Raw genomic sequence first — 23,799 nt, 5'->3', positions numbered from 1 at the left:
GGCGGCGTCGTCGTCGACGAGTTCTGCCTGCTACCACTGCCGCCGCCGCCACCGCCGACCGACGGTGGCCCAGGCCTGCGTCTCTCATTGATTACGCGAGAAAGAGGGAAAATTCCGGTCGTGCGTGCCTGGAAAGGTAGCGTAGGCGTGGCAACGCGTCGGCGTCTCGGCGCCTTATTCGTTGAAAACTTTGCGCAAAAGCACCGCCCCGGCCGCGCGAGCGCGGTGTTCTCGGCACGTGTGCGTGAAAGCCCAGCTGGGCTTTCGGAGGACCCGGCACGCCGGTGTAACGTTATGGCCCGCGTGTACGTGTGCGAGAGGAAAGAAGAACGGGGAGGATGCCAGGCGATTTCCCCGCCACCGCTACCTGCCGCCGCCTTCCCTCGGGCCCTCCGCACCACTCGTCGACGGCGACGGCGCCATCATTCCCCGCCAATTTTTTTCAAATACTAGCTCCCTCTGCTCGGCCGACGCCGGAACTGCCGTCCTCTTTCTCTCTTCCATCCCCGTTCGTTCCTCTTTCCGGCACGCTTTCTCACTTCTACCATTTTACTACCCCCTCACTGTCCCTCCTTCGCGCCCCCTTCGTGCCCTTCCATCGCGCTCGTTCGGCTTCGTTCGCGCTTGTCCCTTTTCCATCCTCGTTCCGGCGATCGCTCTTTTGCTTCCTCCTGCTCTTCGCGCCCGAAGAACAGCCGTGTGGAAGGGCGCGCCGCGAAAAGGGACGGCAAGGACGAGAGCAATAAAGAGGGGGAGATCCTCGAGCGCGACGATAAGCGTCGCCGTCGAGGGGTCTCCGTCTCTTCGTCTCTTCGTTGCGAGACGCGAGGGTCGATTTCCGGTGGTGGGAATTTTTCTCGACGTGGAGGCGACGAACACCACTGCTCTCACCCTCGTCCCCCGTCTCTATCTTCGTTCGCTTTTCCTTTTGCAGCACTGCAATCGACGACTCTATTACTTCCGCGAAAGGGAGAGAAAATGCAGCAAACGGAGGAAGATGGGGGGGAATGGCCGGGGGCTGTTTGACACACGGTGGGGGGGGGGGCCGAGTAGACGATCGTGCAGCTGGTAAAGCAGACAGAGCCTTCGTCCTTTTCTTCGTTAAGGGCAACTTGTGCTCGCGCCGTACCTGTTTAGCAATTCTCGAAATGCGACCGATGGCGCGATTTATACGAGAGACATCGTATACAATAGTATATCCCAACTATACATGACAAGGAGTCACATTTATATCACGTTACAAGCGCACTGTTCGATATGTTATGTCCGGTAGAATTTCAGCTGGTAGCTATAACTATTGTTTTTTTGTACGTTCTCTTGGAATAATCTTTTTCCACAATTAGTTATTATATGGCCTATATGTATAGCCGGTGTGTGTGAATAGGATATGGAGAACTCAGGCTGCATTTGGAATTACTTAATATCTTTATACGTTTATATATATTATATAAATATTTATTTATTGATATTTTTATGTCCATATGATTATCTAGCTAGATATTAAAATATTTTATTAATCAAGAATAAGTAATTACAAAAGTATGTGGTTGAGACCATTACATAGGTATAGATAGATCAGAAAATAGCTTGATTTAAAGTACTCGAAAAATAATTAAAAACTCAATTATACATAGTAATCAGGTGTTTTACAGCTTTTAAAATAATTTCAAGTGTGTACCTTGAGCGTGTATCTTATTGTACAATTAAGAAATCGATTGGTATGAAAGCATATCGGTGCGATAAACGGTGGTCTCGCTGCAGGCGATCCTAAGACATTCATTGCGGGAAACCGGAATGATGGGCATTCGCGGCGGCATTCCTTGACCGCGGCAGCCGATCGCGGCGCGCACGTGTCTCGAATCGCGGAGAACGCGTGCGCGTATTGACACGCGCTGATCGAACGCAGTGACGCGCGGGCCTCGTCACGAGGGCGAACCAATACGGCGTGATCCAGGCCGGTATCCACCACGACCACGTGCGCGCCCGAAGTAAGCATTCACCTACGAAGGTAGGCCACGTTGCCGGGGTTAATAAGTAGTTGTCGCTCCATCTCTGAGAGGCGAAACATCCCCCGGACGCCCAACCATCCGACCACCCCGCCCACCACCCTTGCGTCAGAGCGAGGGCGTTGAAAAATCAGTCTCCTTACAAAAAGGGCTCGTTGAAAGGGACCGCGTAAGGGTGGGATTCCACGCGGGAGACCGGGATGGCCGGACGGAACGTCGGAAGGGGGTTTGAGGCGGGGGAGGGGAGTGGGAAGGCGGGAAATCGGGCAACGTAAATACGGAGCACGTTGCTATGCGCCGTAAGCGTCCGCCCAGCCACCCTTTTTACAAAGGGTGCCCTGAAAGTACGGTACGTGTTACCGCCGGGTAAAAAGGAACGAATGAATAAATTAGCCTCCACCCATGTGCGACGACGTAGAGAGAAGGGTCGGGCGTATCGCGCGGCACGCCATTTTGGAGAACGAAGGTCCCCCACGGGGAAAGGACACGGCGTACGAAGGATTCTTCTAGTCGCTCGATGCATTTTACATGGACCTCACGGCCTTCCACTTTTTTTTTTTTTTTTTACCTCACTGTTCACCTTTTCGAATTATCGCACCGTCCTTCGATTAGCTCGCTCGTGATCATTCATGAGAAGAAAGTGGATCGTCACCCTAATTATGATAATGCCACCGAATGCCGACATATTCATTTTACGTTAAACGTTTTGTACATACATACGTATGAAAAAAAAATTTATAAGAATGTTAAAGAATAATTAATTTTTTTTTCAAATAATCAAGTGGTATCAACTATTTAGTTGGTTTGAGATTATTTTTTATTTTGTTTCGAAGTTATAACAGTTAATGATAATTAATATTATATTTAACTCTTAATGTCTATATAAAGATTTTCTCTGTTGGTAATAAATACGTAAGATGACTAAAATCCATCGTATAATTTTATTCCAATCGTGAGCTTTGCGTTTGTAGTGGAAGGGCAATGATTCGATCGGTAGCAACGTTCTATCATGAATTCGAAATGGTAAATAGCAATAATTAAATCGGAAGTCGAGCGAATTCCGCACGTTGCACCGATGAATTCGACATAATCGCCGACAGATTAACCAATAGCGTCGCTAATCACTACCGGACGCGACAAGCTCGCGTTAGTTGTGTACTAGTAATAAATCGTGCGGCGCGTTTGACGGCCGAAATCGAAATCGAAAATGTCCCCCTCCCCGGGAAGAGGAAGACGGACGTTTGCTCGGAAGAATGCTTGTTTCACAGAAGAGGTAGAAATTGCTAGAAGTCTGCCTTTATTAAAGTATTTGTGCGGCACGCGATGTGCGTTATGTATATTTATTTCATTATGCGGATATATTAAACTCCGCATTATCTCGGAACATTCCTTAAATACTGTACATCTAATAATAAATTCAAACTTTATGGAATATTAATTTAATCATACACCGATTAAATTTCGTAAAATGAAACAACATGTCCATCAACTGATATTATATACATAGCGTAAACATTGCGGTGGTATTTTGATACTAAACCCCTGAATGCATACAGGTGCATTCAGGTATAATAATTAATGCTCATGATAATTATCGTGGAATTTTCGGACAAAAGATAAACTTAATCGATCGCAAAGCGGCGCTAATCGTCGATGTCTCTTTCGAAATCGATAACTGTCTGGAAAAAGTGGCGATCTACAGAGCGATTGGAATCGGGGCCGAGGAGGGGAGAGAAAGAACGAGTCGCGCAAGGGAAAAAAAAGAATTCGTTTAATATCCAATTTCCGAGACGTCAATCCTTTAACAAATTACTGGTCATCTCTGCAAGAGGGCTACAAGCTCGAAGCACATCTCATTTCCCGTCTTTTTCATCTGTCCGCGAAAGAACGGACGTGCACGCGTGCATACGTGCATGAATGCGTACGTGCGTATACCAGAGGAGTCTGCAGTACCGTGCCTGAATTTACAATGTCCCTTTACCGTGGGGTAAAAGTCCGCCAGACACGAGATTCATCCGCCGTTCTAACGATTGCGAGTTCACGTTTTTGTTCGATCATCTTCATCAAATACGCGCGGTGCTTCCTTGCGTCTGTGAAGAAAAAGAGGTGCGTTAGTTTAACGTGCAATAAAAACAGCATCGCCGTGACGTTCTCGCGCGATTTCTGTCGAATATATCTCTGTCGGAAATTGATCGCGAGCGATCGCAATCGGAAGAGCTCGTAGAAACGCCGATACACAATACACGCGTACCTATACTCTCCCATATACAGTGTTGGGGAATCGCCGGAAAATCCCCGCACGTATATCGCGCGTATTCTCGCCTCGCGCTACCACGGAGGTAGCTTCATTTCGCCGGATGTCCCCCTCGTTTTGCTTTCTCGCGGATGTCCGAACGCTTCGGCCGCACCCACCATAGATCGGTGGAAAAGGGTCGCCGCGGCGTGGTCGGTCGGTCGGTCGGTCGGTCGCTCACTCGCTCGCTCGCTCGCTCGCTAGCTCGCTTATTCGCAGTGGGGGAAGAGTTGCTCGGAGATAGTAAGCTCATTTATACCTGGGACGTGCTTGCGAGGTAAAACTGCTGAAAAATGATATCCGAGCCCGCGTCCCGCGGATTCCCGTCCGCCATGGCCATCGCCAAGCCGCGTTACCATCGTACAGTCGGGACCGCGTCCCTCACCCTTACCCCTGTTCGCATCCGCCCTCCTAGCCCTCATCACTGCCCTCGCCGCCCGCGGTCTCATATCGCAGATAGGAAATTCTATCCTTCCGTTTTCGTTGCACGTCCCCCCCCCCCTTTCCGTTTCCCCCTTCGCTGTTTCCACCTTCGCCGCCCCCCTCCCCCCGCGGCACGGCCGGCGCGGTCCCGCGACGGCAACTATTAAAATCTGGGATTCCATTTAACGGTTCACGGCAAAAGACTGAATATTTTCATGGATAATTCGCGCGATGAAATGTTACGGCGCTGCGTTACATCGGCGAAATGTTTTAAAAGCGTCGGCGCTGCGCGGTGGTTGAACTACTTTACAATTCCGCGAGAAATGTTACGATTCGACGGCGTTATTTGCGATAGATTGGAACATTGTCAAAATATTTCCCTTCGTTTCGACGGCTGGATAATTACCCGGGGAAATTCGTTACCTTCACAGATAGAAATATCCTTCTCTTCCCTTCCTTACGAGTCGATTGAGCCACAATTGAGCGCTACGTTTATTTTTTATCAATATAGCGCGCATTCTATCCCATATTAAGTGTCAATATAATCGTCCATGATTTTTAATCTGTGAAAACATCACACATGAAATGTAACAATTAAAATATCCATTAATTTTGATGTTTTTTTTTTATCGAAGAAAAAAAATGGACAGGAACGGTCGTTTGTTTCTGATACACACGCCATGCATTCAATTTTCTTCGCGGGCGCAGTGGATTCTTAATCATCGAAGACATTCTGTCGAGTTTACGGAGTGGAAACGCGGTGGCTAGAAAGTGACTCGCGGTCGCGCAATTCGGAGGAAGTGGAGGAGGAGGAGGAGGAGGAGAATGAGGACGAGGAAGGTGGGACATGCGAGATGGAGGAGCAGTCGGTCTCCTGGCAAAAAGAGCTGGACGAAGGTTAGATTAATGGTTGAGAAATGCAAATTGTCCGGTAACCCCCGGAGGGAGGGGGCGGATGAGGGGGCCACAGGGGGGCATGCGGTGGCCTCTCCGGTGGGTGGATAACGGCGTCTCACCCGCTTACCAACCAGCAAAAACCCCTTAGAAATATATCGTAGGTCATTTCCCTTGCTAAACTCGAGGAGAAAAAATTGCCAGCGAACCCTCTGAAACCCCGACCGTGCCGCCGCGTCCACGTACTCACACCCCCGTGCCCGCCACCCACTAACTTCCCGCCGCTCTCTTCCCAGTCTCTCGTCCCATCTCACCTCATCCCGTTAACCAGCCTCGGTCCGACATCCAGAAAACGGACTGACCAACCGACTGCCGCCTCCCGGCGCCTTTTTCGCGGCGTGGAATACGCGTCTCTCCGCGGAAGGAGAAATGTCGAGATATATATGCGGGGCACGGAACAGAAAAATGGCCGCGAATTTGTTTTGGGTAGGCGAGGGACGAGCGAGCGGCACGGAGAGATACGAGAGCGTGTGCGTGGAATTCCTGTACCGCGCGAAAACGATGGCATTTACAGACGGGCCCGGATAATCGGTGATAGTTTATTTTTGCTAACGTTCCCCTGCCATGTTCCCTTTCAATTCATTCGATCGATTTATCGAGGTTCAATTGATTGTTTGTCCGAGACTACATCCATCTTTCTTCGCCGTTCGTCCATCTTTTGACCCGTACGTGTCTTGTACTCGATGGAATCTTCGGGAATCTATCGAAATAGAACAACTTTAGTTTCGAGATTTTTCAACTTTGATAAAATCTCTAGCGATAGTATTCGAAAGTTGTTCCCCCGTAGATCTATTAATTGATTAAACTGTTCTATTTTTAATTTCTTGGTAAAAAGCATCCACTTTTTGCTATCTTCTGAGCAACGATAATTTGATCTTTATATTTAAATGCGTTTTTTTAAAATAGGAAATCATTTTTAATTAATAATTATGTTATTAATTCTGAATTAACATAATTATAAATTAATTTATAATTATGTTAATTTATGTGATTAGAGCTTCTAAATTAGTTCGAATAGAAACTGCCTATTTTCTCTATTTCAAAATAATAAATATAACTTGTAAAATTAAAAAAATTATAATATCTATGAAATTATTACAAAAGTTAGTTATAAAACTGTAATTAAATTAGTTTAATGAATTAAATAAATTACTGCTAAATATGCTATGCAGTGTCTAAAAGTTACGTGGCTTTTTATTCTTGCTCAGAGATCGATTATTATTTATGAAGACTAACTGTGATTTTATAAATTTTTTTTCAAGTAATAATATTTGCGTTACTTCGTATAGTATATTTCCGATAAAAAAAAATACCCTGGCCTTAAAGAGTACAGGCCGGTACACTGGGTGATAAAAAATCCCGTTACAACGCGTCACGTCGTGTCCGTTTCATCAAATCTTCCGACCGATAAAGAGCGATGCCTCGGCATCAACCTGTGGCGTCCTTCCACCAGGACGCCCGCGTACCAATATTGGCGCATCTCGGTCGTTCGGACGTAGTGTCAATCGCGTCACTTCATCCATGCACATTGTGCGCGCGCATATACGTGTATACTCGTACACATACATATTCAACTGGTTCTTTTTGTCACATGCATACTCGTATAATCTTTGTTTTATTCGATTTATCGTTCTCACGCGGAAAGTCACTCGATATAAAACAACATTCTTTTTGCGCACGTCGAAATAATAGACGGGATCATTTGAGAATCGTAAACGTTTTTTATTAGTTCCTTAATTTACATCGTATATAGTCTGACTGCTCAAGACAGCCGCTCCTCTCATTTGCGAGGCGCATCACCCGGACGGCGGAAGTCGCTTGAAAAATAAATGAGTAGTTTTAATAAAGCACGGTACGCTAAAACAAAAAAGAAAGAAAGGAAATGCGAAAAAATGTCAGCCTGGCGGTAGAAGTTGCGCAACATGTGAATATGCGAACGCAGGAGGAAGTTACATTTCCAGTTTCGTGCAACGAAGAGGCGCGGCGGCCAGTATTTCGCAATTAACGCATTCCTTAATCCCCGGTAACTGCTGAATATTTCCGCATTTGCCCCTGGCACCGTACCCGCCATGGCGGTGTTAGTAGCGGCCGGTAACGGCTGGTACCGGCGATAATCGTGAACCACCCCTCGCTTATGCCACCGGTAACGGTCACCAGGAGTTGCGAGGACACGGCTGTACGCGCGCGTAAATTCTCGGAAGGCGTTTTCCGCGGGGGTGAAGTCGCGGGGGTGTCGTTTAAAAACGAGAGAATCCCGGGAAAACGAAACGTCGGGGTTACCTGAAAATCTCCTGGCGGAGTCGCGACCGAAGGAGGCAGTACGTACACGGGGGAAGGAGGAAATGATGAAAAAAGGCGCCTGGGCGAGAAGCGGGGTACACTTATTTTCATTCCCGCCACCTCAGCCGGAAGAGGGTCCTGCGGGAGGACTGCGCGCGGCCTCATTTGTTACCCTTAATGTCCTGCAGCCTCCTCTTGTCCTCCTGTCCCGCTGCCTCCGGGATCTTATGAGGGAGAGGGCGCCCGGGAGTTACCGTTACTGTAAATGTGTGTGTATGTGTGTGTGTGTATGTAACGCGTCTGTATATGCGATATGGCCTTAGCGCGGTAGCCCTCTCCAGGAATATATTTCAGGAATTATGGGAAATTCTATCGAGCAATGTACCGTGATGATTTATCGCTGCCAGCATCCGCGAAAGTAATAATGGAGAACGTATCGCCCTCTCCTTTGGCGAACGGCTTGGTGCGCCGTCCCCACCGTAATCTCGTCGCTCCAATTTCGAGATCTTTTATTTTTCAGTTTTTTTTTCTTCATCGCGCGCCTCCGGTGACAGTATGAAAATAATGCCAGGAAAAAAATAATTATTATTTTATATCAGTCTCTTTTGAGGTCGAATTTTCCGACACTCTTCGAAGAAGAATATTTCGTATTTATTTGTACGAATATCACTAAAATAATGCGTCCAAGATAATTATATTTTTCTCATCCTCTGCGGTATGTTATTATTGCGCTTTAGTCAAATAATAGGATGCGATTTCAGTATTGGCAAATCAGTTAATTCCAAGTGTGTGTATATATATATGGAAGAGCTTCGATTTCGTAAAGCGGTAGTATTTCGACGCGTGTCACGCCGTCAAAGATTTTTTTTCGATCTCACTTTCTATCGCAACGGTTGATACGCTCCATCTATACGGTAGAGAGTGCCTATATTTTAAAAACCGCTCGAACGGGAACTCCTCGAGAGGAAGTTGCCTCGGAGTAATTAACGATTACCAATCAGCAGCTCCCACTTGGATTCTCTCGAGGACGGTAGTTAGGAGGGTCGGTACGGTTTCCACGGTGAACGCGAGAAGAGACGAGAGGAGGAGAGGAGACGCGGAGACAGAGGAAGAGAAAGAGTGGACGACGTGTGGTCGTTTGCTAATATGAATGTCCTGTCAGTAGCAGCGGCTCCTTGCCAAGAACGTACCGCTTGCTAATATGGCCGGTTGAAGGGAATATTTACGAGGGTGAAAAAAATATCGCCGCGATACCCCCGGTCACCTTCCTCCGTCATCTCCGGTTTGATGAGGGATCCACCCGTTACCCGGGTATGAAGGCGCGAATTGGATTTTCTGGGAATCAATTAGGATGCTCCTCCACGCGTGCTTATTCTTCACGATCTGTATGTGTCAGTACGAAAAACCGATGTAGATGCGAAAGAATTTTTCATCGCGGTGGTACAGCTTTCGTGTGGTTTTCACACATACCATCGTATGTATATCGATAGAGATCAGGGGTTCTCAAAGAATGTGTTAAAAAAGCTCGTACATTATATTAATAAAAAATTTGTATATTTTATTGTAAAAAATTATACATGTGTAGTATAATTTATATGTATAATTTTTTGTTTTATTTTTTGAAGTATTACTCGTCATGTATGATTTATTGAATATCAACATTTGATATACCGCGAGTGAGAAACTAGTATCTGAGAATCGCTTGTATATATATATATATATTTCAATCGATATTCTATTTATAAATTTATCAAGGGCGCGAAAAAAGAATTAAATATCTCACTGCTGATGAAAATGATCACATTTGTCGAGAGCTACGTATATTTCTAAAATTTCGATGTCATACTATGATTAAAATAATGTGCGCCATTATTATCGAGTTACATAAACATGCATTGTTTGATGTCCAAATACATGTAGAGAGAGAGAGAGAGAGAGAGAGAGAGAGAGAGAGAGAGAGAGAGAGAGAGTCCTTCTGATTCCATAATTTCGCAAAACAAACAGCATAATACATTTTCACGTAATTCGGGGATTTGTATCAATTTTCAAAAATAATGTTGAGACTGCATTAAGACAATATTCAATTCGATGCTTGTATCGTTAACAATCGTTCGAATGTCCTCGGACGAATCGCAAGGGTGGATTTAATAACGGTGTTATAATGAATATCATGGTATTGATCGCATTTTGGCGTCGCCTTATTACGGGCAGCGAGATATTTTTTATGACTCTTTCTGCGTTTTCCAGTGACATAAATTACGGGCATTTCCTAGCCACGTACGCGGACCCCTTCGATTTATCCATAAAAATAGCCGCATTGTCGAAACTCCGTTTCCCGAATGCCGCACTGGGCGTTCCTTTTTTTCATGTAAATTTTACTGCGCGGCGGAAGGAGGCCTAATTTTTTTCGCAAGGGCGGTTCCCGCCGCCATTTTGTGCGGCAGGAAGGGTCGCCAGGAGCCCCTGAATTTACTCTAATTACTTTCCCGGGATATTACGGCTCTGCAGAAATGTTATTGATAACAACTGCTTGTTGCCTCCGCGCTGTATGGGATTCTGTCGGCTGTAAATTGTTCTTACAATCGGTGGTTATTTCTAATTTACGACAAATACTGTCATTAGATCTTACGGTCTATTATTAGGGATACAAACGTTGTTATTATTCTTCTGTCCAGAATTAAGAGAGCTATTTTTATTATAACGCTCATTTCTCTCAAGAAATAAAAATTTATCATTTTAAAATGTAAGGATGAATTTTCTCGCATAAATATAGTTTTTAAAGTTTTTGTTCACACGATTACATCTAAATTTTATGTGTCATATAATTTTTTTACATTGACAATTGGAACGTTATAATACGTTTACAAATAAATGAAAGAGTAAAAGCGTGAGTATCAGTTCATCGAAAAATCTATGTCGGTTGATAAAAATGATGATGCAATAATACTGTTTGCAAATAGCGTGCGATTGAACATGACGAGAATTGGCGATTAACAATTTTTCAAGAATTTTACAACTGTTCTCTGTACTACTGCCGTTAAATGATACTCTATTTGCATTTAACGCTCTTAACAATAATTGCGACACAATGTGTTCACTTTCTAATTCAAGCGCAGCGTGTACGCGAATTTTAAAGAGTTGTTTAAATGTAAATGAGGTGTAAAAGGACGTCCATTTTCCTTGTTCAGTGTTTGCCTATGTTATTGCAAGTGCGACATTGATTAAAATCCTGACGTTTAAAATAAATTATTTTAACCGTAGAGGAATGCGATTGAATAAAGTTACTTTCATTCGATCCATTGTTATTACGTTTGTCTGCATTCTTTGTTAATAATTGGTCAAAAAGAAAATGTTCGCGGAAGAATTACATTTTTATTCTCACATTTTTTTTTTTTGAGAAATTGGCTTGTTAAAAAGTTTACCTATATTTTCATTGTGTGTGCTTCATAAATTATTAATGAAATTGTCGTGCTCTTTTGTTTAAACTTCAAAGCACGCAAACTAAATATATATGCACTTGTATGTAACATTGATTTTGATGCCACTCATACATTTAACGACATTTTTATGGATTTGACGCTTCTCTTTCGCCAGCGACTCTCGACAAAATGGCGAGCGTCGGGAGATCACGCGCCGTCGGATAGGAGTTGCGTCGATGAAAACGTAAGACTCTTTTTGTTAATTTTGCTGAATTATTATCAGGCTTTTATCAATGCAATATTAACTCTTTAAAGACTGCATTAAAGTTAGTGCAATATTAACTTTAGAATTTCATATGTAAACAATTTTGCATCACATTAAATCTATTCTAAAATTCTCTGTCCATCGTATGTTATTGAAAATAGAAAAAGTATGAAGTATAAAATGCTTTTTTTTATTTTATAAAAATATATTACGAATAACGACTACGTCTCATACATTACGATGCACGGAAAACGCTACACGTGTTCTACGTAGCAAATTTCAATGATCGACTTAATTGCTAACAATTTTGCAATTCCGACGTCTGGAATCGTAGAACATGAGAGCTGTGAGAGATCATAGAAGAGACCTTTGTCTTCATTAGACTATCGATCGGCAAGTGCATTACTATCGGTGCATGAGCACCGAATGAAGTCTATCTCTCACGCTAACATCGATACTATTACTAGACAATACTGTTTGGTCGATGGTATCAGAGTGTTTCGTCGTCACATGCGTAGCATGATTCATAAGACAAGATAAAACAGTATCAAAGCTATTACACATTTGATTGCTTACTAATTAAATTTAAAAATATAACATTTTTATTTAGGAGGCGGGGGAATCTTTGCAAAAAATTGAGAACTGTTCGTAGGGATATACGATTATTACCGACGTCGCGTATTTTCTACTTTATTTATTGCTACGTAAGCCAATGAAAACTGTTTTACGTCGGTGTGAATTTGCGTTAACCCCAAATCAATATTTGTAATGCACATACTTCGATTGTGCACGCGTAACAATATCGGGAATAAATTTTCCGGTATTTCTATCCGCTTGCGGTTCATTGATAGACATATTAATGTGTACATGTGTAACGAAACAAATGAAATCGGCTTGTTACTTGTAGCTGCGATACTACGATTATACGTATCCAATAAACGCCGGAGGCTGCTGGAAGCTCAAGCTAATTCGAAAACGGCAACTGCGTCGTAGATATTATTCATCGGATATATTTCCACGATATAGTAAGTAGTGAAAAAGGGATACCGAGCGGCGGTGGCCCGATAACCGCTTTCATTATGCAAACATTTTTCTGAGTAGATGCATTATCCTCGCAGTAAATTCATTTCTTTCATTTTTAAATTTTAAAATAATACAAGATCATGTTATCGATTCTTGCATTTATATGTTTATCTTCTGCGAATTAAAAAAGATTTATTGTCGAGATACACACACACACACACACACACACACACACACATGCATGCAAACATGTATTATGCATTACAATTATACTCAAATATAAAACGAAAAGGATCAAACGTTGTCCTGACTGAGTCACGTATGATTTATTTTCATTTATTCTTTGGATTTCTTGTTTGTGTTCTGTATACGCGCGAGCGGGTTGTTTCGTGAATATCGGTGCCGCTATCCGCAACTAAGTTGAAAGCATTACGTAAAATTTTTAAACAGATCCGATAAATCCTATCGCCGCGAGCGAATTCTCGGAAAGTGCGGAAGGACCTAATGCCAAACAATTTCGAAAAATTCCGGATCGATCTAACCCAGTAACGGGCGTCGCACGTGTAACGGATTGAATTTAATCCCGGCCATTGTTCGTAACCAGAATTCACCAATCATACGCGAGTCGATCCAAACCCAGGCAGATACATCGTGGCGGGTCGAAGAGTGCGACAGAAGGAATGTTCGGCTGCCTTCTAGAATTTGTTAGCTATAGGGAGCTTCCATCGTGAAGCCTCCGGTATAATAAGTATTATATTTCATGACTTGATCAGCCAATTATAAAGATCCGCTTTGTTTACGATAACGAACCTGATCAAATCTGATAGGGAAAACAAAAGAAGATGACATTACAAATATAACGTGCTGATGAATACGACCTAAGTGAAAGACATTATAAAAATTGTAAGTATTCGATGTATCTTTTTTTCGAAACATTGTTTTTTTTTTTAAGAAATTGAATAGAATATACTTTGTAACACACTTTAACATCCTTAGTGTGCTTCTTATTCGAAAAAAATTTCAAATTAATTAAATATTACATTATAATCTAACGAAAAATATAATTGATCTCTAATAAGTATAGGATGTATAACTATTCATCGAATACTTATCTGCGGATGTATGTCAAAGTGTTAAATTTGTAACTAGTAGTATCAGCTTTTATCCAGGAAATTAAATTATACCGTCAAACACAATTGCAATTTTGCGATGACTAGGAATCGGTGACCGCAATACTATTCAGCAGCAGCCTTTGTGCACGATGGTCTCTCCACAGTCTTCTCTAGTGAGAGTGTGTATGTGTGTTCGAAAATACTCGAGCGCATATTAAAACCGCACGCACAGGGGACCACGTGGATTTTCGATTCGAGCTGATCCTCCCCGGCGCTTCTTTGCCGACTTCCAAACAGGCGGACGCCACGGCAACGAAAGCGACAAGCGGACAAAAAGCGTAGTCACAGCCTAATCCTTGAGGAGGCCGCTCGATATCGCCGGCCACACGATCCTCCGAGAGGATTCGTTCCCAGGAGGGCGTCGAATGCTGCTGCTGCTGCTGCTGCTGAAGCCACGCGCGTGCGGTGGCGCATAATAAGCATTAGCCCTCCCGTTTATAATCGCGCGATCGGCCCGCTTATCCAGGCCAGAGCTGCCTGGGCGCGCTTGTGGCCCTTTGTTTGCGGAGACTTGCTTTTTCGAACGGCACGGGGTCGCGGAGGAGGCTGTAGGGGATAGAACAGAGAGCGAGAAACCGATGCTGTACGAGCGGATCGGAGACAGAGCTAGGAGCAAGGCACCCCTACAGAAACGAAAACGACGACGAATGCTAAACGATCCCTCAACCTCAGGCCAACCCTCGGCAACCCTCTTTTCCTCGTGTTTCTCCGCGTTGTACGGCCTCGCTGATAGGGTAGCGTCGGTACCCGTCGTTGATGCGAACCTCGCGAAAGATGGCTGCTCGCCATTGTCCCCGCCCGTTTTGGTTAGGCACTTTGAAATATTATGCCGACCGTATCGTCGGTGGTTACCTTTATGTCCTTGCGACTATTACATTATATACACTAGAACCGTCAATGATAAGCGATATCGCGTTGATGAGAGTACAGCTGGTGATATCGCTCGGTTGCGGTTGAATTTCGTCTTTGTAGAATTTTTTGGCCAGTCTCTAATGTCCGAAAGTTGAATTTTCTTTTTTCAGTATGATACTGAAAGACTTTCACATAGAAAATGATTCACAGTCATTGTTGATACATACTCATATCGTAGACATTAGTTATCTACAATCTATGTTTAAGTAATAAATAATGAGAACCAAATTTTAATCCTCTACCAGTAATTTTAATGTTAGGTATAAGAACTATAATAAGTTCTAGACAATCTGTTGCATCAGAATAATTCAAAGAATTTGATCGATATAAGAATATCGTTAAACGTATTGAAATAATAATCTTATTATCATTAATACCTGCTGATGTCTCCACTGACGATTAAAACTTTATGTACTATATGTTGAACAAAAATCAGGATTATTTCACTAAAAGATCACGGTCTCTCATTCTGCACAAATCGGTATTTCATTAAACATCGGTGAGAGTTGATCGATTGGATGAAACGCAACGTCCGGGAAAAGTTTGCGAATCAGGTTTCCGAAATGCACACGTCAATAATTTGCATTCCAATATCGTTGCTATCGCAATGGTATCAACTTTGATTATTATCCTTTACCCCGCGTTTGTTTCTTTTCTGTTGCATATCGCGAGCATTTTTTTTTCGTATCCTTTCCATATCGAGACATTAATTGTATCTTCATGTCGATAAAAACGGCTCTTTTTACGGTAATATAAATGTTACATTCGAATAGTCCAACCCATTTTAAGCTTATTTATAATACGATACGTACATTTAATTTTTATATCTGTCTCAGAAATCTGAAGTTTTATTCAATTTATTCTTATGCACAGTTATTACTTTTACGTTACTATTTGCTATTATCATTGCATAAAAATGTTAATACGAGGAGGAGGGCTAATCTCTTTATTACGTTAGACTTGTTAACATAAAATTATATATACATACATATGTGTGCATGTGTGTCGTGTGTATATACACATATTATCTTATATTACCAAATCTGACATAATAAAGAGGCTCCTTCTATATCTAACACAGTGAGTAGCAACGCAAAAAATACAACGATAATACATAAAAGGCAAATATATACGAATAATTTGTAAAAGATCAAGTCTGAATTGTTACAGATTGGTTTATAAATAAGCCGCGAGAAAGCCTAGCGATTCACGTTTTCATTTATCTGTACACACATCGCGCAGCATCGCCGTATCGCTCGTGACTAGTGCATCGGTCAGGTGCAGTTTGCCATGGCTATGCTCGTTCATTTGACGGAGAATCGGATTTCATTATACATAGCGCGGCTAGATTGAACGGATCAAACGAAATGCCGATGAAAAGTTTGCAAATAGGCTTTTTAGAAGGAGATCAACACGATATCGCGTTAGTTTACATAGAAGCCGTCATATCGCTAGCCAATTGTGCGGAAAAGTAACATTATCGGATATTTTTATATCAGTATATTCCAACCTTCACCGTTTTCTAACAGCAAACTGTAACGAAAATTTATTTAAGCAAAATATATCGCGGAAGCAAGAGATAATGTATAGAAATTCAAACGGTTGTACATATATCATAGGTCTCTCTCTATTGAGGATGGCAAATTGATTATTTGGAAAGAAGAAATATTAGCAATCGTACGGCGATAATTCAGCATAGCTTAATGTAGCAGAATATTTTATTACTAATATGTTCATTAACTTTTGCGTCAAGGTCATAATTTCTACACGCATATGCGCCCTATTGCAAGAGGGGCTTTACCACATGATTTAATGAATTTAGAAAGATTGCGCCGAAATTAAACGATAAAATGGTTTCTCTCATTTTTATAATGGCGTTTATCACTTTCGCCTTTTAATTGATATACTAATTTACATATCGGTCGGCATTAATGAAAAATCAATATTTTTCGCGGGCGTCATTATAAACGCAACGCGTTAATGCAATTTATCGCGTTATGAATTTTACAGAAATAATTTAATGAACATCGATTACCAATTATTAGCGAAGCAACTGTATTTAAGTTGACCCTCTGTCTCGCTCATCGATCTCTACTATTTCCGATTCCACTCTCACTTGATATCAAATAGACTATCCATCCGCGTCGGTCTATTACGGAATTTCCTCTATATCGGTATCTGCGCAATCTTGGATTGATGTAAATTCTTCGAAAAACTCAATGAAAATATTCCCCATCGTGTTTATTTACCCGTATTGTTTTTGCGCCGTTTGGTTGTTACCTTTGAAACGGTTAGCCTCGTGGAACAAGCTTTTATCAATTGCGCCAACATATTTTCTTACAAAAAAATTTAAATTGCATGTTTTCAATAACAAATCGCAATTAATTCGAATGACGTATTCACGTGAGTTCTCATATTATATATTTTTTTCTAATGATATAAACTATTTCTGCTTTTAGATATTGTTTAGAACGATATAAACAAAATGAGCAATTTTTATTTCCGTATTTGGTGTATATATTTTGTCTACAGGTTAAAAAAGATATATACTTATACATTATGTTGGTCGATCATTAGAAGTTTATTTTATCACATCCGATCGAGCACTTTTGATCCAATGGCAATCAATTTTTTATCAAAATTCATCTCGTCACTTATGTTACTACTGTCAATATGCTCTTTCCTCAAACCATTCATTTGACATTATTTTTATATGCGAAACACGAAATGATTTTTTTTTGTAGAGCTATACCGTTGCATCACTTACTGCTCATGTATCTATTTTGCTACTTACGTCACGTTTCTGTTACGTTCTATATTTACTAGGATGACTAAACATTTTGAAAGTTAGCCGAGTTAAATTTTCCCAAATTTCGTTTCGCGGAACCGGATAGACGGACGACGTGTGTGTGTGCAACCAGGCAGATTAATCAAACGGTAGAAAAATTGGAAGAGGAAGCTATTGACAGCCAGCGCGGTATAAAAAATAAATGAAATTCAATACTCGCGCCTGCGATGGGCGGTTAATAAGCAAAAATCTGTCAAGCAGCACCAATGGCGTACTTAATTAACGTCATGTGTCTCATAGAAAATCCTTGAGACACGTACGATCAACAATTTATTCTTATTGTCTCGATTTCACACATCTACTTAAGAAATTTTTAATTTCTTTTGAAACTTGTAAATAGCTTATTAACAATACAAAGAGTTTTAATAATATACCTTGATTGGAAATTGTAAATTAACGTTCTAATTCAATATTCTTACTCTATCCATGTTCTCCATATTGCACTCGGAATATATATTGCGCTTACTTAGCTTGAGATTTGATATTGTTCATAAATAGTTTATGAAATTTTTTTTATAAATACATGTACACCTATACGTTATTAATATTATTGAGTTCTAAAAATATATTTAAAACCGTCTTTTAGGTGCCTGAAAAATTTATTTCATACGAAAGAAGAGATATTATGTAATCTTTAAAAGAATGATTTCTTTATTAGATTAAATGTATTACATATAGAATTCTATTGGAAATTTTATTTATTCTTCTGTATGTTTTTGTTTAAATTGTATATTCCTTTTAATTATATATTTTAATTATATATTTTTAACAGATCAGTCATTTTTAATCGGGAAATTAAGTGGAACTGTATGATTAGTGTACTGATTATCGATTTATAGTAGACTAATGTATTAACACATAGTAATTGATTCTAAATTGTTAAACCGGTGTTTATTTTACTAGATTTTACCTTAACAATGAAAAATATGTCCGAGCTGGGATCCGACGGCAAACCGACGGTTCCACGATCACGCGAGAAAGGAAAAATAAAAATAATAAGCGTAAAAATTATTGACAAAATTTATTTTTATGGATTATATATAGTTTTTGTAGAAATAATAAAATGTCATTCGTATTTTGGAATGCACAGGTGAATTGGACTAGTTTTTTAAGCTATAATATCGTTGTCTGGCAAGAGCGTTGCCGTCGGCAAAAGAACGTTGCACTTGAAACGATTCAACAGAGCGTCATTGTCTTAAAAGTTGTAAAAAATTTTCTTAGTGCGTTAAGATAATTATAAAATATTTCCTAGTTTTCTCTTAAACAATTTTTTTTTATATTTTATTTATTAAAAACTCGGTAAGAACACTTAATACAATTATTATTCTTTTCAAACATGTAATACATTAATTCTATTGATGATTTCTCAAAATACAACTAAGTTCTAACTTAGTTGTAACGTAAATAAAATACATTGTATGTTTATACTAACATTAAAGCTAGTTCTGAGTATAAAACATAAAAATTCTTTTTTTCCTATAAAATTTTACATTAGATGATGCGATACATAAAAAGATTTATTACCTTCCTAAAAACTGAATGCAAATTTATAAAACTGACCAAAAAATTGATAATTTTAAGAAAAAAAACGATAGTTTAAGGCCAAATCAGAAAGATTCACGCAGATTGCTGCATATTTTTATTACGGTAATATTTTTTAATGAATATTAAAGGAGGACTGTAAAATATATTTTAATATCGTTCAGAATCTGTAAGTTTTTCAATGTAAATAGTAACCCAAGCGCTAGAATATTGAAGATGTTTGCACGAGTCGAGTGCCTCCATTTTTACGCCGGTGAAATGTCCGACGGATAGCGAATGGCGCGCTGCATGACGGAAATACATTTCATTTTCTCATTCGACGTTTATTAAGAAAAACATTTTTAAACAAACATTAATGCCCTACACATTTGCATTAGTTTACTAATCGTTAATAGAAATTTACGAAATTATTTATAATTATAAAAAGTATTCTTCTTCAAAGATATTTGCTCTACATCACAGAATATCTCGTATAAATTCTAATAAATAACAAATGTTGCAAATTTTTACAATTAGAAACAAACGTTCCTCGCCCGAGACAATTATATCTTTGTTGATTATTTATTAAATACATCGAAAATTTAACGCCATCGTTTTACAGCGAAAAGCACGCGTGCGAAACGTTTGTTTAAGAAAAAAATTATCGTAGGATGCTCTTAGCGAATTCTTGATGGAATATTAAGAGTATATTTGGTGGCTGCGACGGCGCTGTGTGAGCTAAGGCCGCCATAAAAATTCGGTGATTTCAACCGACGGCGAGGGCAAGGTCTCCTTTCCGTCTCGCGGGCATCGATTCATGCGCACTCGCACTTTCCTCCATTTTTATTCGAGGCAAAACATGTCTCTCCCTTGGTGTTTATCGCGAGTGGTAATCTGCGTTTCAAGGAAACAAAACCTCTAATATTGTTTTATTGCGGGAAAATCGATTTAATATAAAGACGTGAAGTAAAAGTTACATTTTTCCTCCTTTTTTTTCGTTAATAATCGGTACAATTTGAGCTCTTTTTAATATCTTATTTACCATTTCTCAGTAAGCGTACATTTCCTGTTGTATCGTATCCGCATCACATCATATCTAATGCATATTTATTGGTATAAATGTATCCATTTTGTTGGACAAACATATGTTTTTATAATATCAAGCTCTGTGTATCGGGATTCCGTTTGATTGTTGGGTTTTATGTGGATTTATACTATATCAATAACTGCAGCAATAAAATATAATCACGGTACTGTCGTTATTAATTTTTCAGTTCCCTCTTTTCGTTTGCTTTCGTAAGTTCCACCGACAATTTGAAGCGCGTCAACTTACTTGTATCGATTAACAAATATTCAACGACTATCACAAATGGGGATCGAATAATAATAACCACTTTTTTTTTTATCTCTCGACAAACTGACGTTTCATAAATGCATCGTGAAAAATGGCAATCAGATCAAATACGTGATTCTGATGGAAAAGAAGTTTAAACCGCAAACCTCTACAATAAGTAATAATGAAGTAATAAAGTATCAAACCTTATCTAAGTAATAATGAAGTAATAAAGGTTAAATTTCGCGAAGTTAATTACGAACCGATGACGCGGAACGTAATTTTGTCTGATAGTGGCCCATTTTCAGGTTATCGTAGCGAAAATTATATTTAACGTAATTATTTTGTTGGTAACTATACGAACTTTAACCTTCGCATCCGCGTTATAATTTGCGCGTGGTTCGTCGCCCGTTTGCATTTATCTCGAACAGTTTAAATGTTTAAATAAATATCTGTCAATTTTACATACATTATTAGTTTCGTATTTGTTTCCGATCACTTTCCGTTTTCAGCTGCGCTGAATGCTCCACGTGATTTTATTGTTAGTAATTATTGCTGAAACATTTATATATCTTTCGCATGCAAAATTGCGCTTTCGATTTCTATTTTACAAACAGAAATCGACCGGCAGGTATATATTTTTTCTTGCACGAGACGTTCTTTCGTACTGTGAGCTCTTGAGTCGTTTTGATGTAATTCTCAGGCGTGGGATATCGTGTAATTCACTTTGTGCCCGACTTTGCGACTTGAGCTCCCTTCGCTGTAAAACTAACGTTTTAATCGTGTAAGAAGGGGATTTCCCGTTTTACTTACAGAGGAGAATAAAAAAGTAATCGACGGAAATCCTGCGGAAATCTAAAGTCCGAGAAAGAGCATGGATGACCTCCGGCGATTAGCAAGCGTTCCTTCGTTTTATCCGCGATCAGAAATGGAAAGTGGATCGCACTTTCGATTGCCGACAAAAAAGAGAGATGCATAACGAGAGGGAGAGAAAGAGTCGCAGAAGTACGAAGTACTCGTTCCATATTACGTTTCTATTTCGATTGATTGTAATTAATTGAACAGTTTTTCTGTGTGTGTGGACGATTTAAATTATTCACGATAAACAAGAATACAGCTCGTGACAGTTGTGGTTTTTACGAAAGACGCGTTTCGTTGTTTTAGATCGCGAATTTATTAACACATTTTACGCGTGGAAAAAGATCGGGCTTGGTGGAAGTTAGGTGATTCCGCGGATGTCCGACGATCTTGACAGAAAACCGATCGTACAAGCACTTTTGCGGACTCTGGAGCTAAACACATGTAATTACATCGTACCTCGCTCTCGAATAATGAGAATAAGAGAATGCAAAATTAACATGTAAAACGTTAAAACGACACATTTTATACGATAGAAACGGGCTGCTCAACTGTCATCGTAATAGCCCGATCGATATTTTTAATTAAATCACGTAATTTTTGCAAAAACATTCCGTTCTTCTCGCACATGAAAACAACACTTCATTATGCATCACAAAGCGCCAACGTGTAGAACAGCATTTTAATGCAGATCAATCGAATTATCTCAAAGTTCAGTTTGACTATTCCCTGCATGTGCATATATGTGAATAGTAGTATTACAAGTTAGAGGAAATATGCCGGCTCGGACAGTGAAATATCGCAACTGCTATGAAAGGTCCGACGAAATTTTTCAACTACTGAGGCATCGAATCGGCGAAGGCCCGAAATAAAATTTGCTCTGCGTCGTCCTCGCGCCCGGCACCGCAAATACGCCGAACATCGAAACGAACTTCATGACGATTTCATCGACCGATAACCGCGATTGGTTTGACGTTCAACCGCATACCTATGATTCGATAAGGTTTGAAACGACGGATAAAATATGAGATTTATTAGAAACGAGCGGATACCATCGTTAGCGGCGTCGCGCTTACAATTAGTCAGTATTATATGTAAATTCGTTCCTCGTAAGCAACAGTTCAATTTAGGCTAATATTCACAGCTGGTGCTTATTTAAAACCATCTTAAGAGATCATGAAATAATACAGAACTGTATTAGCATTTTGAAATATTACTTAAGATGGTCTCGAAATAAGAATCGATTATGTGAATACCGGTCTTATTGTTAGACGAGTTTCATCCTTTTTGTCAATCATACCGTTAAAAGAGTTTCATCAATATTTAGTTTAACTAATTCTTTTTATCTTTTTTTAAATGTCTAATAATTCCAGAGAGGAAAAGAGATATAAGTACACTTATAACTGTAATATATTAAAATTAAAGTCAACTCTGTACTTGAAGTTGACATTTGCCACGCGTGCCTTTGGAAAATTTATTTTACTTAAAAGACATGGTTCCACGTAAGTTTTGCCGGAGTTTAATAAAATAACGTAACTTTATAATTAAAATATATTACGTGGATAGTCTAATGATAAATAATCATTTTCAAAAGTCGTTAATATAGAAATTGCGACAATATTTATAATAGTAAATGAATCAATGAAAATATCTTCTGCGCATCTACAAAAAGTTGAGTACTTCTTATTTATCATATGGATGAAATGGTAGATGTGCGCGATCGAGCTTGCATAAATCCTAATATTTTTTGTAAAATATTATTCCCAGCATCCTTACACGACCGTATGATAATTACGCGCTGTATAAAAAATATGCGCCTCGTTCACTGTCCAGAATCAGAAATTAGAATACTGAGCACGCCGTCACGGTGAAAAGCGACTCGTACCTCCATGAAAAATACTGGAATGTTGATTCAGCAGTCGGAGAAAAAATATTTTTTTCCGTAGAACGCGGATGCAGTGGGACGTTTCAACGCTTGTACAGACGTTATCAGTGTTTTACCGGTGAAGGTCACGGATCAATTTCTTGAAATCTTAATAAATCTATAGAGATACGATACATCGATTACAAATATCAGCAGTACAAAGGTCGTAGCAATATTTTATGTCAGATAAAAATTTCAATAGTGTAGGAAGAGAAAAGTTTGTTTAAAATTTAATAAAATTCAATATCCGTATTACTATTTCTCTTCGTCAATTCTGTCGACTACTTATATACACATATCTTATTTTAATTGATTATTCAAATTAAGTTTTCCTGTGAGTTGTTTACTGGTAATATTTATATGCCAGGGTGTCTCAGTTTAACCCGGAGACTTTTTAATCACACGTTATGTTATTCATATTGATTCAATAAAATATATTATAAATATAATTTGTTTATTTTATGAAAATTTTTCATGAGACTGCAATTTTTTCTTATCTTTTTAATGAAGATATATCGATGATAAATCACACATGTAAGCACAATTCGATACCAAAAACGTTTACACT

This window comes from Cyphomyrmex costatus, unplaced genomic scaffold, assembly GCF_001594065.2.
Source record: "Cyphomyrmex costatus isolate MS0001 unplaced genomic scaffold, Ccosl1.0 scaffold36, whole genome shotgun sequence".
NCBI classification, from domain to species: Eukaryota; Metazoa; Arthropoda; class Insecta; order Hymenoptera; family Formicidae; genus Cyphomyrmex; species Cyphomyrmex costatus.
This window is presented reverse-complemented; position numbering follows the sequence as displayed.